Source organism: Argiope bruennichi, chromosome 4 (assembly GCF_947563725.1).
Source record: "Argiope bruennichi chromosome 4, qqArgBrue1.1, whole genome shotgun sequence".
Lineage (NCBI taxonomy): Eukaryota > Metazoa > Arthropoda > Arachnida > Araneae > Araneidae > Argiope > Argiope bruennichi.
Window position 1 is genome coordinate 33,985,808 of NC_079154.1, and position 20,370 is coordinate 34,006,177.

General features: G+C 31.6%; 1 protein-coding gene across 2 annotated transcripts in view; it reads right to left on the reverse strand.

Annotated features, from left to right (window-relative positions):
* The window catches only part of LOC129965638 (carboxypeptidase D-like), a 68,886-nt gene that overhangs the window by 39,508 nt on the left and 9,008 nt on the right, over nt 1-20,370 (reverse strand). The window contains exon 1 of one of the 2 annotated variants that reach the window (XM_056079710.1): nt 2,350-2,499. The exons of the other annotated variant lie outside the window; for it this stretch is intronic. The gene's annotated coding sequence lies outside the window, so the exon portion shown is untranslated. Of the gene's footprint in view, nt 1-2,349; nt 2,500-20,370 lie in introns of those variants that run through there. 2 annotated transcript variants of the gene reach the window in all.

Below are 20,370 nucleotides of genomic sequence, written 5' to 3' on the forward strand. Positions count from 1 at the left end.
GAATTTGACCGATTTTGAGATAAAAAATAAATTATATAAAAAAATCGTTTTTTCTAAATATCGACGCATGCGTAATTTGATAGTCACACGATTGTTTCAAACTGGATTAAAGTGGTTAATGACTTTAATTAAGATAAACAATGACTTAACATATAATAATGTTCTCACATAACTTGAAATTTGTGATAGTAGATTTCAATTATATATTTTTTAAATTTAGTTTTTTTCATTAACTATGACATTTAACCATGACAGTTTAGTTATATTAACGTTCTTTTTTTTAAAGCAACACTAGGGCTGTTTTGGGACGGACCTTGTAATTTTGAACCACGATCAGATGACGTGGACGACACCTGAGCTGGCAATCCTCTCTCCAACCTTCCACACCATTTCATTTGACAAAGATTATAAATCATTCATAAATGAGATTCATTTTAAACAAATTAGAAAACGAAATGAGATGACATTTTGCTATTCATTCAATTGATGTGAACTCGTATTCACCAAATAGAAATAATGAAACTTTCTGTTTCATCATAAATTCAAGTGTGATCATTTTCACTCATTCAGTCTATAGCCTGTCAGCAAAATTAATTTTGGAAACATCACACAGCATTCAGTTATTTTATTTCGATTTTACAACTCGAAATCAAAATAGAGTATAGAACCGCAATCTTTTATCTTATTAAATTCCTGTTTATCTTTCAGCGAAGATTGAAAGGCGTCGGCAATTTTGAACTTGCAGTTAATTTGTAAAACTGTCAATACATCAAATAAAAAAATACTCCTAGATAAGTAGTTAGATTCCTCCAGATATTTCTTCCTCTTCATTTCGCTTCCACTTTGCTTACTCAGATCTGAATAATCGATTGTTCAGTGTTGATCAGTGGGAGCTGCACTTAGGTTAGAACTGTGTCACACGGAGAAAGCAGTGTACAAACTTCCGAAAAGTTTATCTCGGGAGCTTTCATTTTACCTGATTAAACATCAAGAGGTTCGGAGCAACTTATCTCTGAATGTAGTTCCCGTTCGTCAAAGATCGATAACGGAGAAACGTGCAAATATACTTGCTAGGATTCGAATGAAAAAAAAAAAAATTATTTCACAGAATGAAAAATGTTGCTGCTAAAATTTACTTCTTACGATTTCAGAAACGAAAATAAAAGTAAAAGATATTGGGAAAAGCAGCAAGGCTATTTCTAGCTGCATAAAAAAATGTATTCAACTTTATTTCTTCAAAAAATAAAATGGCAGTTCGTAGTAAGAATTACCGAATCTATTTTACAGAAAAATATTTTCTCGTGAAATGTTTCAGTTTTGATTAGAAATTATCTGATTTTTTTTTTTAAGTTCTGAAAGAAAATTTATAGATATAAGATGCCAATATCTTCGTTGAAATCAAAAATAATTTAGCGTCGCATTTTACTTCGAAAAAACACAAGCTTAAAATTTCGAAGAAAGGAAAAACTCTATAAAAAAAATGAAATCTGCTATCGCAAATTTCGAGTTCTCATGTGAGGACATTAGTTTTTTAAGTCCTGTGGTATCAATCCGACAGAAAAACATGTTCTCACATGATTAATATTTCGAATCACCAATAATTCGAAAAACTATGATTTTTAACCATCTCAAAATCAATCGAGTTCTAAATTATTTTTTTCTCAAAGTCAGAAATTTTTTTCCGTGAAAAACCAGTTTAAGCTGGTTTAAAACAGTCATGTGACTATCAGATTACGCTTTCTTTGATATTTAAAAAACGCTTTTTTTTTCCTCCCATCTAAAAATCGTTCGAGCTCAAACTTTTTTTGCCAGCTAGAAACATTGAAAATTTTACAAAATTATATATGACTTTCGATACTTCCCCCTTGCTGTTTCACGTTCATTCTCATTTTTTTCCTCAGCATTTTTTCAGGCGATAGCTTCTTACGACCCTGCCCTTTATTGGCCAGAGAGGAGAATCGGATTCATGGCGGACATTCGCGCCAAGTCGTAACTTTTTGTTGACGCTAAGTTCTCAAATGGGACAACCATCTTTATCATTTTCTAATAATCCTAAAAGCGATAAATCGCCAATTTTCTGCTCGTGCATTTTGAGGCTTCAAACACCCCAAATTACAAAACATGTTCTCGCATGATAATACAGGAGCAGCACAAAAATCATTTTAAACCCGTAAAACAAGTATTTACAAACAAAAAGTTGATTCAATAGTACTAATTCAATTCAAGATTAATTTTAAAATTTTGACCCATTAGTAATGAATTATTTTGTCACGTCTAATGGATAAATCAACATTCACAAAATAAAGTTTATTGAACTAAATTTGTTTAGAACTATATTTTAAAACATACCTGTTAAAATTAATCGCTATTATCAGATATATCTTGAAAATTGAAACTTTGAATCAATTCCTTACTGGTCAATCCATTAATTCTTGAATCTTCAACGTAACAATGCGAGAATTAATCTTGAACAAATCTCGGAGACGATTGTTAATTGTAACATAGTATACGAGCTTCGAAGTCAGTCAACTTATACAGCAGATCTAATCTCCTCTAATCATTTTACGTAACTGAAATAATCGTATGACATGAAGAATTTTTAATACAAATCGACTGGCCGAAAAGCATGATTGTCAAATTCTAAAACTCTATTTACACGTAAATGTAATTTCGTCCCAAAGGAAATTAAGAAGGAAAGAGGGAAAACCATCAAAGAAGCAAATCTAACAATTTCCGCCACAAACTGGATTTTCGTGTTTTTTTTTTTTTTCTTTCCTTTTTTTTAATTGAATAAATCTCAATGAAGTGACTGTACTTTCCGAGATAATCAATGTAAACTTCAAAAACTCTTTCCTAACTTTTAAATCTCATTTGTCCTTCAATACCCAACCGGAATGTTTTATTCAACAGATACACGTTTCTTGTGATTATCACGCTTCGCCATTTTTTATTTGGAATCAAATCCGAAAGAATAAGAGTCAATTTTTATTTTTTTCAATAAATATACATGTTATTATACATTTGTTTTTCCTGTGCTGTGATTCGTTGTCCTTGCTGAATGTTTAATGATTTCTAAAATAAAATTGGAACAGTCTAGAGTCGACGTGTGTCACGTGATTATGAGTCTAGTTTTGTTGCATTTACGTTCCTCACATTAGGGCTACTTTGGGACTAACCTCGTACTTTTGAACCATAGTCAGATGACGAGAGACTTGAACCGGCACTTTTCTTTCCGAATTTCTATGTCAAATCAATGGAAGACTTCAAATGATATGGCATTTCCCACATCATGATCATGAATTAACTTAATTTGCCTAATTCTGGCAATCTTATTCAATAAAAAGATACATTTTGCTCTAAGTTTATGCCTTAACGATTGTCAGTCACTTCTCACGTGACGACAGTGCTTTGTCAGTTATGCCATGTATAACAATCTGAGATACGATAAAAGTTAAGTTAGAAGACCATTAAAAAATAATTTGTCTTTCATTTTTATTTTCCCGTATACTTAATATAGAAAAAATACAGTAATTGTCAAAAAATTTGAACTCGAAATTTTGATGAATCTCCACGTTTTAGACCTCCCGGACATATTTTTAGAAAATGTCCGTCCGTCCGTGACAAATAAAACTCAGAAACGCTTTAAGCTAGACGGTAGAAACTCAGTGCAAGATCTTTACACTAAATTTGCATATTTCTGTCAAATGTTGAGCAAAATCTGTTCAGAGGAAGTCCGTCTGTCTAGCTGTAAGAATGTAAATTATAACGATAATTACAAAACAAAGAGCTAGATAGATAAGATTCGATAAATAGATTTAACATCTATAGTGAAGACACCAGTCAAAGTTGGGGCGAAATTCAACTACAGGTTGACCGTCTGTCGGTCTGTACTTTCAGAAACATGCAATTTAAAACCACAGTGACTTAAATGCATCAAATTTGGTATGGGAATTTGTGACCACAAGAATAGTTTCGTGTCAAATTTTTGTTTCAATAGGTTGAGAAAAACGTGTCTAAAACACAAATTCGGTTTTTGGATCTTTTAATGCATGCCAGGGATTAATCGTCAAATAATTCGTCAAGGATGACACGATGGATGCAGTAAAAATACCATATTCAAGCCCACAGATATTTTGTAACTATTGTCGGGCTCTTTGGATTGACAAGTTTATTGCAGAGTAAGCGAGAAAGTTTTAAGGCGACCACTCTCACTGGTTTACAAAACAGTGTACATAAAGTACATAAACATGATGTACTTTTCTTTATTTTAAAATTATCTAGCACGTGAATAAACAGTTATCTGGATACATAAGATAATAAGATAAAATTCAGAAATTTCATAAATTTTCAATTCACAGTAGTCTGCAGAAAATAGTCTAATATCCGATTATAAAATTTAATTTTTATTCACTTCCCTTGAGTAGAAAACGTCATCATATAGTAAAAGTAAACAAGCCAACCATTTCGCAATATCCCTTAACTTAACCATTGAATTACGAACCGCAATTAATTCACTCTGCAACTCTCAAATCTTAAGCAAAAAAAAAAGTATTGAAACAGTCACGCAAGGCCGAGTAGACTCTAAAAACATTTCATTCAATTTTCTCAATTTTGTCCCATTGTTTAATATACACAATCCCATCAACCCTTCTTATCATTCACGACATAAAACAAACGTAAGCGATGACATCAAGATCTCTGGTCGAAGAGGTCGGGACACACTTCACGGAAAACATAAAAAAATCCCTATGCCAAAAAGGCAACGCATTGACGTTGTTTTAAATTCAGATCATACCCGTCGAACAGCTTCAGAGTGCAAATCTAAGAGCGCAGTTCAGTTCCGTTGCATCAGATGAGAGTTCCCGTCCTGAATGTGAAATTTGAAAGCTCCGCACGTACAAATTTGAATTTTGACCTCAGCCGATTGCACCTCCTTACAGGGAATAGACACTGAGTCACAGTGGATGATCGTCAAAGAAAGCAATCGGCACTTGGAGCGGTAGACTTCGAATTTCTTTCCATAAAGTGATAGTGAATATCGCAAAATGCTTCCGGTGAGGAAGTCTAGAGCATCCGATAAAAAAGATGGGCTTGGGCAAGCAGATATTCTCTACTTAGACAATAAGGAAAGCCCTATGCTTATGAATTAAAATGTATGATCCTCTTTCCTATTTGTTTAAGTTCTGTTCGTTTCCCATTTGTTATAATTATTTATGAGTCATCTGAGACGAGCACTTTTCGACGATTCTATCTTCACCAAGGGGTGAAATGCGGAAAGATGTGTGCATTTCCAGAATTTACTCGATTGTTAAATGTAAATATCTTTTCTTTTCATCTTTCCTCACACTCCTGTTTTGTCGGATTAAACCCATATTAACGCATGCACAAAAGCGCGGAGAGTTTTAGAATCCGTCGGTGAACAATAGAAGCCATGTTCCTCAGCAGATAAATACAAAATCTATGTATTTAAAATATTCAGGAAAAATCAAAGGACCTATCCCTCGTAACCAAATACTTGTCCTATTCCACTACTTTTCGTTTCATATGAAAGCTTTTGGATTCCTAGATACAAGATCCCTGGTTACTTCCTACCCTTATCACGTTTAATTTTTCAGAAAATTCTGAAATATACTATTTTACTATATATTTCTCTCTGGAGTGGGGGGGGGGGCACAATGAAGCTCTATCAGACAACGGATTCCTTAGCCAATTCAATTTTTTGTTCAGTTTCTTTACTTTTTACAACACATAAAAGGGGACGTTTCTTAGATACATCATCAAAGGTTACTTGCCTGCCCCCCCCATCACCTCACGAATGAAAATTTCAAAAGCATTACTTCTCAGTAAGATTTTTGCGAGGAAAGTTCTTGAAAAGCCCCCTAACCATAACCAGTGTACCGATTTCACCACTTTCTATACTAGATAAAAATTAATTACTTCTGTATGCATCATTAATAAGGTGCCAAGCTGTTTTCTTTATTTTTATAGACGTTTTCGGAACACTCCACTATATCAATTTTTGTTTCTCCACAGAGAATGTAAAGCTTACACCCTAAGAGCTAATTATTTATTGAGTACACAAATCTTTCTAATGGTATTTAGTCCCATAACATTATGGCGCTATTAAAAACATAATTGTATGTAAACATATTAGAGAACAAACAAAAAAAAACGTCATTCTTATCATTTCGAACTTTGACGATTTGAAAACGATATTCAAATCGTCGGATCCAAATCTAAAAATGTTAATTCAAAAGGCTCTGAATAGAAACCATATACAAAACCATAAACAAATAATATTCCAACCTAACCAGAGATCAAGCGAGAAATTTAATGGGGCCACCGAAGAGCAACCCCACCTAGCACGAAGAACAAACATCACTGGATGACACTGGACACTTGCAAACAACAAAGAGCAGTCTAGAGAGCGCATATCGGTCCAGAAAAAGAGAACAGAAACATTGAAAAAAAAATACAGGATCGCCACTTTAATTGTTATAAAATCTCTAATTTCCAAACGCTTAGAAATATGTACATACTTGGAATTCGAAAAAATATTCTAAATGAACATGTGCGATTATATCTTATAATATCCCAATCGATAAATTTCTTAAAGAAAGTTGAAGGTATATTTTTAGGCATTTTCTGATCTTATTAGCTATATTTAGAAAATATTTATAACACACGAAATTTAAACAAATAAAATGTTATTCTTCGACTAAAAAGTGATCGAATTATGAAACTTATTTATATATTAGATAGATTAAGACCATTTAAATTGATGCCACAACAAAGATCTACCAATAAACATTCAGTATTTCTTCAAGGCGGCCATTCATTAACGTCAAAAACTGAAAAAAAGTAGGAAAAATATATCGGAAACCCGACAAGTTATAGGTAGATTCCTATAGGAAGATTATCTATTGCAATGCTTCTCTTGCCATGACTTCGGAAAAACTTTTGTAGATCTTCATCGTTCACTGCCCCTAGAACCCAAAACCACCCTTCGTTCAAAAGTTTATATGCATATGTGCATAACGCTTACCCATATTATCTTGTAAACAGTTTAACTAGAATAATTTTTGTTTGGATTTTAACCGGCTTGAAATATGTTGTAAGAAATGTAAAAACCTTGAACGAGTTCATAAATGGCCCATCTAGTTCAAAGGTAATGGAATTGGTGGGGGGGGGATGAAATTTTCATTTCGGTGTAACTTTTTCAATATTGAAGATAGAAAAATAAATCTAATTATCCAAATTAGCGCCTCATTAAGACGAATAATGTTTGTATTTGAAGTTTTTCGATAACTGCAATATCTTAGAAATTAGGGGTTGAAAAGGGATTTTCAAGCTCTAATATTGACTGTTTCTAACATCAACCATTTATGTTGCCAGATAGATGTAAAGGAATCTTTGCCTTCCAACTTGCCAAAAGGAATTTAAAATTTAAATACCAATAATTGCGTCTAATCTAAATAAGGTAATAAAAAGAAAGAAAAATAAAAATGTTATTCTCTTGATTCATTTTCATTCCAAGTTATACTAATAGTAACAGGCCTTTAACTATATCTCATTAGTTCTGTTCTACTCTATTTCATAATAATCAATGTCTTGGAGATCAGACGTTGCCAAATTCAGCTTCATTATTTCAAAACATCGGACAAATCATTAAATTTTTTAAGCATATTTTGATCAACAGAATTCATACTGAAAATTTTTAAATTCCGGTCAGCTTCAAAACAACTATAATGCTCAAAATATACCTCCTCCAGACCAGGTACTTCATCAAGTGTCAGACATAATCAAAGAATGTTGGCATTATTCCATCTACTGACGCATAATTTGTTATTCCTTGTCATTTTTCCTACATAAGATCTGACCGGATATTGATATTCCGACATCAGAAAACTGTGTTCTGAAGATTACATAACTTCCTTGAAATTATCTAAATGTAAGTAAAATAACATTAAAAAAAATGGATAGTTTTTTTTTTTTTACATGTGTTCTTGTAACGTCTAGGAAAAACTCAAGGAAGTTACGGTTGGGTAATTTTGGGTATCAGCCAAGTAGTCAAGATTGATTATAAATTACTTTCAATTTGATTGTAAACATTGGTTGTTATCGAAACTATTTTCAGATGAACAATTTTCACTTTAAAGGGTTATCATTGTTGGATTTAATTTCTATTTGATTATTAAAGATAACGACAACGAAACAAGAGATTCGGACTTCTAATTCAAAACGTTCACAGCCTAATAATCCTTAAGGTGATTCGTCTAATTGCCTTGTCTTTGTGTTTTATGGCTTCAGCCATTGAATTTTGCATCTAACGATTTTTTCATTATGTCGATTATGTAGAACTAGGAAGAGGATAAACTGGAGATTTCGGCCAGTTCACCTTCGAATTGATTCGAAAAAATCATTTAAACTGGAAAATATTTTTCGTTCAGCTGAATAAAAATTTAACATTTTTAAAGAAACAAAGAAAATAAATCTTTCGTATCTTTCAGCTTCAAAACAACTATAACGATTCCATTTTCTCTGTTTTTGACAATTATTACTTTTATGAAAAAAAATCGAATTTAAAAAAATAGATCGAGCGGAAATTGAAAGCTCTTAAATTTCAAGAAAGCATCGCGTGGAAAAAAAAAAGAATAAAAGAACATTTCATGTTCGGGTAGGGTAAAAATAAAAAAAATAAATAGTTGCATGTATTTATGCTAAGCCAAGCTTCAAACAAATCAAATCTGTTCAAAGCTTGATTAGCTTTCCGGTAAAACTAAATAATAAAATATGATGAAGTCAATTGATGCAAAGTCACTAAATTTACAAAATTCAAAATTACCACAAGTATTGGACGTATAACCACATAAAAACTTAAATTGGTCTTATTTAGAGGATATTAATATATCTTCTAAGTTACATATAGCATACTTTTTTAAAACTTGGTTCACATTCAACTATCAACATTTTTTTACATCCAACAATTAATTTGTCACTGAATAAGCCGCACTATTTTTTATCTTTCATAATAGTAACAATCAACGCGAAATGGACAGAACTTTTCAACCGACAAAAGGCTAATTTGATTGCACTACCAGATATAACTCCCACATATTTCATGCATATTTCATATACGTTTCACTCGCACGGTTTTTTGTTAGTACGACGCAAATAATGCAGCCAATTTTTTAATCATAAAATTGACAAAAGAACCGACACGTAATAAACACACACAATTGCGTCTTTATTTATTCAGTAGAACGGATGTAAAGCAAATGGATGATTAAAAAGAGTCGAAAAAAAAGTGCTTTTCAAATTTTTACTGCATTTTACCTACTTTCATAGGAAACAATTGTTGACGATCACGACATTTTCTACTCCACAGATTTGCAATTACAGTTACGTTGCGCAAGATAAACACAATCTTTTGATGCTAATTTCAATTTTTTTTTTTTTTTTTTTTTTTGTGAACTATCCGTGTATAAATATACTAATAATTCTATTTAATTTCTTGCTTTTGCACTCTTTTAAAAACAGTTTCTATAGCATGTACTCATGTACTTTTGCATTTAAAATTGAATTTTCAAGCCATGGCGGTTTGAAATTACATATATTCACTAATACTTAACCCTTTGACTACATATTTATTTAAAACGACTTTTGTATTTGAAGCGAATTTAATTTTTTGAACATGCGAAGGCAGTAACTTTTACGCAAGAATTCATTTATTTCTTATTATTCAGAATATATACTGCTACATATGACTGAGATGACTTAAACTAACTAGAATTACAATTTTAAAAAAATGGAAGCATAAATTCAAGCAAATACGGAACGTTCTGATACGTCAAATGTAACAATGGTTACTAGAAATACTTCTATAACTTTCCAATAAGTTTTATTCCACGAATTCTATGATCGACGAATATCAAATACAATAATACTAAATTGAATAAAATAAATTTAAGCAACGGGATAGGCACCCACTCAGGCATACTCCAGTTTTAGAAATATTACATATAGAAAAACCAAACTAATATTTTCCAAGACAAAGTATTATGGATAGAAAACAATTTTACAAAATTTATTATTGTTATTACTTAGAAAGTCCGGAGGCCATTTAGAAGAATTAATGGTTAACTCTCTCTGGTTCATTCTTTCACGCTTTTTTCTCTTCTTTCACATTTTCAAATTTGGAGTGAGTAAAATAAAAAAAGGAACTTCGAAAGAGAAATATAATGTAGACTGAAAATTTGTTATATATATTTTTAAGGAAATCTTCTGTCCAGAATTTTGAATTTTTCTATTAAAAGTGCAAGAATAAATTTGAATTTAAAAAAATTATCGAAAATATTAATCTAACAAGGACCCAAAACCATGGTTAAAGAATAATAAAATTTCTTTCCGATTTAATTGGAATCCTTTTCCCAAGTTTCTATAAACTTGAAGCTAAGAAAAAATACTTCTTTCTAAAATTCTTAATAGTTTAGAACTTGCTGCAATTGTGCCCAGACCACGTGACCAGCCTGTCCTAATCGAATTAAGCCACTGAATTGAGCCAAAAATAGAACACACTCAGGCGCTGGGCCTCCTGAGGAATGGGGGCCCACTTGGAAGTAATCTGTCCAATCTGATCAAAGCTGACTACTTCGAATGTAATTTCAGTAGCTTATAGAGACTGTTTGCTAATAATTATGTCTATAAGCAAAACGTAAAGGATGCCGCTTAAAAATAAATATAAGCATTAAAAATAGATTTAAAAAATTGTCATTTTTTGTAATAGCAGAATAACATAGAATCGCTAAAAAAAAGAAGGGTTATTAAAAGTTAATATTTAACAATGAATCAAATAAAAGAAAATAATATACTAGTTGAAATTAAAGACGCAAGTTTAATGGAATAAAAACTTACAATAACCAATTCCATGAATAATAGTAGGCTTCAAATGATAATCCTTTCAATATTTAAGTTCTCCAGAACAGTGTCCTATTTGTCATTATCGTGTTCGCTGGCCTGCGTATAACCTGTACAACTATTACTCATACAATTACATTATTTGACAATTGCAAATTTGTATTCATTAAACCCGTATTTTGCATTAAACTTCTTTTTTTTAATTCAATGTCAAAGAGATCCTTGTAGTGCTTTTCAGCATTTTCGACCTCATATACTTCATGCAAAAATTAACTTGTTTTAATGTACCTGACCTGCTATTACAATCGGTACTTTTATTCATGAGACATTATGTAGGCATAAATCCAATAAAAATATTTTTCATCGTTAATTAAAGCGCAAAGGCGGCATAAATCAAACAGAAATAAACCTTTATTTAAATATATAATAGCTGCAGTGGAAAGTTAAACCGAACTTTCACAGAAAGAAATGGCAACACCTGCGAGTTGCGTTACCCATGGCAACGCGCTACGAATAAGAACGGAACTCGTTGATGTTTATTTTACAAGAAGAAAGTTGACAAATTTCTCTTTCTCTCGCTCCTTTTTTTTATAGTATGTGATGAATGACAAAAAAGGCAAACATATTTGATACTCGACAATTTCTTTGTAAAGAGAACGTTCCCAGTGTCGCTACTATGGGTGTGTACATCCACTTCATAAATATTTAGAATACCAGAACTTGCCGCGAGCTCCTACGCTCGTTAATGATTTGCATACCAGGATTGCTATGGTTGTATAAACACACTCAAACAGAATTGTTGAAACAAATATATCTTTTAACACACATTATAACTTTTAAAAAACAAAAATGAAGACAGGTTGAAACCTTAACTTCTAATTTTGGCTTTGCTGAGTCGGTTATTTTCCTCAATCAACCCAGAGGGAACGAATCACGAAAAAAAGTAAGCCAAAAAACAAATTATTTAGTAGCCCGTCGGTAATGATGGCACGCAAAACACGAATAAACATGCGATCCGTCAAAAACGCATTATGTATTCTTGTATATTAAAGGCAAAAATAAATATTGCTTCTCTTATTTCAGCTTCCATCCGATGTTTAGTTCGTTTGTAAAATATTAAGAGAAAAAAAATTTACCTTTTTGGATTTTGAAGCAACACAATAAAATTTTTCGGCACTAAACAATTTTTATGCAATTGCATATTTTGAAACACAGATTCCGAATCTTTATTTTAAGTCACTATCACATTTACAAGAAAAATGCTCAATATAAAAATGTCTGTATTAGATAATTAATCATACTGAATATAAAAATGGTGTAATCTTTAGGATCTGCTACCACCTTCATGAGAAATTCCCGCCTCACTGAAAAGCGATATCGCCGCCGTTTTTAGAACGTATATATTAGAATTTTCAGGTTTAGTTTAGTTTAGTTATATTAACGTCCCGTTGTAAAGCAACACTAGGGCTATTTTGGGATGGACTCGTAATTTTGAACCACGGTCAGATGACGAGGACGACATCTGAACTGGCACCTCCTTCTCCACACCTAAATTACGAGGTCCGTCCCAAAAATAGCCCTAGTGTTGCTTCAAACGGGACGTTAATATAGCTAAACTAAACTAAAATCCTCTCCACACCACACCAGCGGGAGGACGTTTGGCCCTGACGGCTTTAGCGTTCAACAGACCCCCTTACACGACGGTTCTTCAGTGGAATCGGGTCTCGAACCTGAAACCCTACAGCTCACGAGCCGAGACATTACCACCAGGCCACCGTGGCCCTTAGAATTTTCAGGACCTAACTAAGTAAAAACGGGAATTTTAATTTGGAGTTAGTGGCACAAAGACCAAAGGAATAGCAGTAAAACGGTTAAATAAATCCTTTGGTTCAATATTTATTTACCAAAATGCCATTTTTTAAAATTTGTAGTCGCTCGGTAGCATATCACGATGCATGCATACAAACAGTAACTTTGAAACATTTAACTTAACTTTTAAAATTTTTTATTAGTTATTCAGATAGAATGTTCCCAAATAGGTGCAAATATTTTTAAAACAAAAAGAATTTATATCCTAATCTATATTAATAAAAAAAAAACTTTCCACAAAACTTTCTCGATACTCTCTAATTAATGTATTATCCCCCACCTTGCACATAATTTTGAAACTTGGGAAAAATTGTGAATGCTACGAGTGTTTCAGATTTTTATTTCCAGAGAACCGCAAGATCATTCTGTGCTTTCGTAGTACAGTAAATAAATTCCAGTATACGATTTCGACATTTTTGCCAGACCGAATGAAACCAGCATTTGAAGTAAAATACAATTTTAGTAACACAAAAAAATTTCATTCGTTTAAAGATATTACGCTTTACATGCATATGGATGTAAAGATGGTTAATCCATCAACGTATGTGATTTAAAATTTATTGATAATTGACACTTTAGATGCTAAAACAGTGGATACAATTTTATCAATTCAGTTCTTAATATTTTGTAATTATGTCTATTTTAACAGACAGACTTCCTCTGTATGGATATTGCTCAAAATTTCTTAGAAATCTAAATATTTAGCATAAAGACCACGTACCAAATTTCATCCGTTTAACTCAACGTATTTTTGAGTTATACTCACAGAGAGATAAGCAAATAGACAGAGAGACAGGTATAGTTCTAAAAATACTCTTCCTGAAGGCCTAAAAAGTGGACATTCGTCGAAATCTCGAATTTGACGATTACTTTGAATGCCTCGTATACTAGGAAGTTTTTTAACAAATGAATGTTAACTACTGTTTGCAATTAGAAATGAATTACATCTGAGTACATATAAATGGAAAAATATTTCACTTAGAAAATTTTCAAAAAACTGTTTGAAGCTGTCTTTAAATGTGTTTAAACCTCCAGGGGCTTATTCCACGATTTCCGGGGGTTGTAAATCGGTTCATTTTCTATCGCATCCCGCGTTTTTCGCAGTTTAGAGTGTTTATTTTTACGATTGCAGGTTTTTATTATATCATATTATTATCTATAATAATATGATATTATTATAACTGATACTATATTAACATATTATAACTGATACTATATTAACATATTATAACTGATACTATATTAACATATTATAACTGATACTATATTAACATATTATAACTGATACTATATTAACATATTATAACTGATACTATATTAACATATAGTATCAGTTCACTTTGTTTAAAAAATATTTGAACTTATTTGCAAACATCGCCTCTAAATAGTGATTTTAAAAAATTACGCAGTCAGAGGGTTAAAAGTACAAATCTGATCAAAATACACTCATTCACCTACCACATGAAACAAAAACCGAGCATGTAATGTACCCCCGCTCAAAACTGGACAAAGAATCTCCTCTAATCATCTCAGGTGTTGCCAATTCTCGGTAAAACGTAATTCATACCGGAAGTGGCGGGCGTAAAGGAAGGAAAGGTAAAACAAAAGCAAAAAAAAAAAAAAAAAAAAACCGTTTGAATCATATCCACGTTCCCGGCGTTCCGGCACGAGATGTAACGGCAGAGCGTTCCGCACCGCTGGACGGATTTACCGAAAATTGGCCTCGGGGTCTAATCACGGTCAGGGAAGTCACTTTTTGTACGTTCTTTTGGGTCCTACAGAGTAATAATAGGTTCAGTTACACTCAACGATCGCAACGGAAGAGATTCGTTACGTTGATTGTCGATAATCGGGAAAGTATGCGATAGTTCTCAGTTTGTTGCATTCAGTGCGATAGAAATAACTGGGGGAAAAAGGGGGAATGACTAGAATGTTTTTTACAGTTATTTTTAAATCAGTTAGCGATTTCATATTTTTCCATTTTTAGAAAACATTCGGAAATGGGCAATAATTTTTGTAACAAGTGGTACCTTTTGTAAGAGAGGATTTAGGTATTTTGTGTTATCACTAATAAAATTGGTAAATTTCGTTTAGCATATCAGAATATTTTTAGCATGTCAATGATTTATTTTTGATTGTTTTTTTTTTATTTTTTAGATGTAAAAAGTATGTTTTTATTTATTGATTTATGACACCAGACTACCTAGCATCCACATTTGCACAAAATATTATGAACATGTTGGGTTTTAAATAGTTAAATGTTTCGACCTCTTCGGGAAATGCATATCTAAATTGTGACGCAAAAATTTAGAGATGGCGAGTATACTCGTCAAATACAGAGTATGTGTAATTTGAAATTATGTTGTAATGAAATTACTTTTTTTTATTTCAATAATCACATTTATTTATTTACTTAAACCCGATTTTTGCATATGAACGAAAAGAAACATAACAAATTAATTTATTATTTTAATTTGCTGTTAGAGAATAGTATTGATTAAAGCATAATAATGTTTTATTTGTTCCTTTGATTTCGATTTGGCCTCAAAATATTTTAAACATCTTGAAATTTACGAATATGTTTGAGTTTTTACTAAAGTTATAATTCAAACTGCAAATTGTCACTACTTATTACTTCTGACGAATAAACTCGTCATAAAGAAAAATGTTGTACCTTTTCCATGACGAGTATACTCGTCAAAAACAATCAACTGATTAAAAATATTCTAAGTGAATATACTGAAGCATATAGGCGCTAAACCAAATATACTTGATAAAGTGTTAATAATATTATCCTAATATTTTATCACTCGTAAATTTGCATTTTTAAAATAAATTTATTTGACAACTTGTAAAAACTAAAGTTCTTTAATTGGCCTGCTTGTGACTTTTGGCTGCTGCCGATTAGCAAATCCTCAAAATTTATTGACACATTGTTTTGTTTAACTTTAATTTCTAACACATAATTCTCAAATGGGATAAGCTTGTGTCGAAAATTAATATATTAAATATTATTATTAGTATATTAAAGCTAAAAGCTTTGATGTACTAATAATTAGTACTCAATAAAAATAGTAAAAAAAATGAAATGACAACAGTATTATTAAGGCTGGAATTTGGAAAGGCCAGAGGAAATAAAACTAAATATTACGAGAAACACTAATGCCTTTCAATTACAGGTAGAGTTTAAAATATAGATTTTCTCCTAATAAAAAGGGTAAGCTGTTTGAGTGAAAATATTTCAACTAATGTCTCTCGAAGTCCACATAGGGTATTGAAATGTGTTGGGCGAACAATGTGTCGCTACAATGGGTCGCTCTGTTTTGAAATTTCCAGAAGGTTAACCCTCTGACTGCTTAATTTTTTAAAATCACTATTTAGATGCGATGTTTGCAAATAAGTTCAAATATTTTTCAAAGAAAGTGAACTGATACTATATGTTACACGATAATAATATGATATAACAAAAATCTGTAATTGTAAAAATAACACTCTAAACTGCGAAAAACGTGGGATGCAATTGAATATGGATTGATTGCCAACCCGCAGAAATTGTGGGATACGCAGCTGGAGAGTTAAAAGAAACGAACATCATAATTTTAATCATCATCAGTTTAGTTATACTCATGACCTATTTTGAAGAAATCTGAGAATTATTTTGGTCTGGAGCTCGTAATTATTTTAACCGTGGTCAGATAACATGACCGACATCGATGGAGGCATTCTACTCCAAACTTTCATGACATACCTGAAGATAACAGTGGACCTTCGACCTCATGTATTTAATAATATAACGGGTTCTGTTCTCTTTAATCTTTCGTTGTACGGCATTTAGAACCTAGCCAACTGTAATTACAATTTAGAACCGACGCCGGATGTTACGCCAATAAATGTATAGACATTACATTTTCAAAACTTTCTCATAATAGCAATACATAGAACTCGGGCCAAAAATTCATCAGACCGGTTTATAGGACTAATTCTCAGAACTATAGAAGGATATGGAATTAGACATCGTTTGCAGCGTCATTAAACATCGAAACTCAGAACCTGATTTTTTCCAGCAATGTTCTTTATTTATTTTGCACCATTTTTCTAAATACCAAACATTTTTCGGAATTAACATGATTTATATCAAAAATTGGAGATTGTTTCAAAAACTGTAATTGTGTTTCAAAAATATTTAATCCCAATTTCAGTTTCATTCAAAGAAAAATTTCACTATTTTTTTTTTAAATTAAAGGAAAAAAAGTTTTAAATATTATTTAATTAAACTATCACGATATAATTTAATATTCTTCTTGCACTGCACAAAATACGAAGAAAACGTAAATTATGGAGTATCTAAAAATGATCTTTCGAAATCATTTCGTGAGGCCAAGGTCAACGCTTTCAAGGACTATACCATCTTGCCTGCCAAGCATGCAAGGTAATAAATCATCTTTGACTAACAAATCGGAGAGAAACAAATCACCAAAAGATCGTGACGAATGAATTCAAGTAGAAAATTTCAAAAATATATTCTTAAGACAATATATTAATATACATTTAGCCTTAAATAGTTTAAATTTTAAGCAAAATTTCATTATTTTTTTAAACAATGACTAATAAATACTTTTTTTTTCTTATTTTAACGAAAGTTTGTGTTAAAAAAACATGCAATAAACCAATAATTTATATATAAAAAAAAAGCTCTTGATCCATTAAATTTAGAACATACATTTGCACATAAGTATATAGTTATATAAAATTGCAGTATTTCAATTACAAAATTATTCAAACAAAATTGAATTAAAAAATAATAAATTGAATAATAAAATTGAATGATTAATAAATATTGAATAAATATTTATTATTCATTCAATAAAATAATTATAATAAAATTATAAATTCAACAATTACTAATTCCATAATACGAAAAATTAAAAACATTCGAACAAATAGTCCGAAACATAATAGCATGACAAAGTTCAAAGCATGTTGGGGGGGGTGTCTTTATTTTATATGTAAAATGTATTTTTAATCATATAACAGCAATAATGTGCATATAAGTAATGGATTTAATACTATCTCAACACGCAGATATATAAATAAATGCTGTAACTAAAATAATGAAAAGGTATTGTTGTAAAACATATTTAAGAATATTTTTCAAAATGTTATTAAAATCAGATAAATAAAAAGGAAAAAAAAATGAGTTCACTGAAAACCTTTTTTAAAGTAGTGAAAAATTAATTTTCGTGTTGCTTCGAAGTTTGAGTTTGTTTTATGGTACTAAAGTCCTGTTTGACTAAGCTGCGCACCATTCATGGAATTAAAATATCCGAAGTAATTGAAAAAATTTCAGTTGATCTTTAGTTCAAAATCCAATCAAAATTTTACAAAATCTTTTATTAATAAGTACCGATGACCAAGAAGTAACTGTATACCAAATTTAGTAGATCTGCGTCCAACGATCTGTCCTCTGGAGCATTTTAACCACTTGTTGTGACAAAATTCACAAGGGCACATGTCAAAACAGTCCAGTGCAATTTGCACCAAGATCACACAATTATTCGATATCTTATAAAAATCAGATAAAGATTTATATCTTCTAAATGAATTAATTTTCGAATTAAGACTATGCTCTTGTAAACTCTATTGCGGCAAACAATCTCAGTCGGCGGGTCCAAAACATTTTTTTTACTTCTGCGACAATTGCCTGCTGACGTGTGTAGTAAGTACATCGTTGGCGATTCTGTGACAAAAGCATCTCCACATCCGTGGTAAGTCTTTCCACTTCAAATAATTAAATGATTTTTGAATGAAGCATGTCATAATTTATTGATAATATGCCAGTCAACAAACTTTATGCTAAAAGATTAAATGTACAAAGTGAGCACCATATGCAATAAGTGCAGCTGAATTCTTTTTACCTTATCCTAAAAATCCGATTCTCACTAACGTTGTAAGCTATATCGCAAATGGAAAGAAGCAACAAAATCTTGTCTCTCTTCTTTTCGGATCAAGATGAGCTTCAATGATTTTTCTGGGCTTTTTACAGGAAAAAAAATCGATAAATCGATGTTTCGTCCGACTTTTTAAATCTTAAAATGAAAGTATAAAAAAATCAAATTTACGTAAAGGGAAGAAGAAAGCGAGACAAATAATCTTATTCAAATGAATTCTAATTACGAATTCAAAAGCGAACGTAAAGGGCAATTACTTTTAGGATTCAAATGTCGAAGTATTTGCTCTGTTAGTTGAAAAAGACTCGTTATGTTTGGATATTTTTTTCTATGAAATGATTAAAGTATATGTTTTTCAGTTCATGAATTGAAAATTAGCTAGGTAAATGGTGTTTTTTAAATAACATTTATTATACATTTTATGAAATCAAAATATCTCTTAAATGACCTAGATTTGTCGAAATTTTAATGCTCCAAATAGATTGTTTCAAAAGAAAAGTTCATTATATTAAAAAGCTTTGACATATTCGCTGAATAAATGCATGTTGTAGCAGTTGCATTACTATCTTCTCTTTTGGATAATATAATATAATAGATGGCGATATTGGTACGCATCCCATAGTGCATTCCGATTGTAATTATAATGAGATGTTGTTCTGTTAAGGTGCGCGCGTTAATGTCTTTTATTCGTGTTTGTTTTCTGTGAAATGTGATCATTCAAGAAATGTTCCCGGAAACATACGTCCTCTTGCTTCCAATGCCCGAGTCATAATGATCCTCATTGTACCACAATGTTGAATTACCAAAGGCGTAGTGGCAGAGGTGCAAGCAGATATGTATGGCTGGATGCTATCGTAAAAGGCATCGTGTGAATAAATTGTGTTATTTTGTTACATATATCCCTAATGTTTATGCTACTTTGTAAATCAAAATATAATCGGGGGAGGAATAATACCATAAACTGAGAATCAATTACCGTGGATGCATCATTATATGTTACTGTATCTTGTGATATCTATTACGGTCATTAACTCTGCATGTGGGGATTCATCTTTTACAGATTTTTCGCCATTGAAATTGAATCTTCCAACTTTTTTTGTTGTTGTTTTGTTTTTATTTTAAAGATTAAAGTTTTCCATTTTCTATCTTTTATTGATGTGATTATAAACTTTAAACTCTTTTGCTAATTAAGTGCTTTGCTAATAGCATTGGTCATAAAATCCTAGAAAGACAATGCATTTACTTTGGTTTGGTTTGGTTATATTAACGTCCCGTTTGAAGCAACACTAGGGCTATTTTGGGACGGCCCTCGTAATTTTGAACCACGGTCAGAAGACGAGGACGACACCTGAGCTGCCCCCCCCCTCCACACCACACCAGTGGGAGGACGTTTGGTCATGATGGATTTAACGTGCAACAGACCCCCTTACACGACGGTTCTTCGGTGGAATCGGATCACGAACCTGAAACCCTCCGGTTCCGAAATCGAGACCTTACCACCAGGCCACCGCGGCCCAGCATTTACTTTGATTAGCAACCAAAATTAATAGTTGTAATCTCAATGAAGATCTGTCCTTATTGTTTGAATAAAATGTGAAGATCTGTCCATATTGTTTGAATAAAATGTGTATTATAT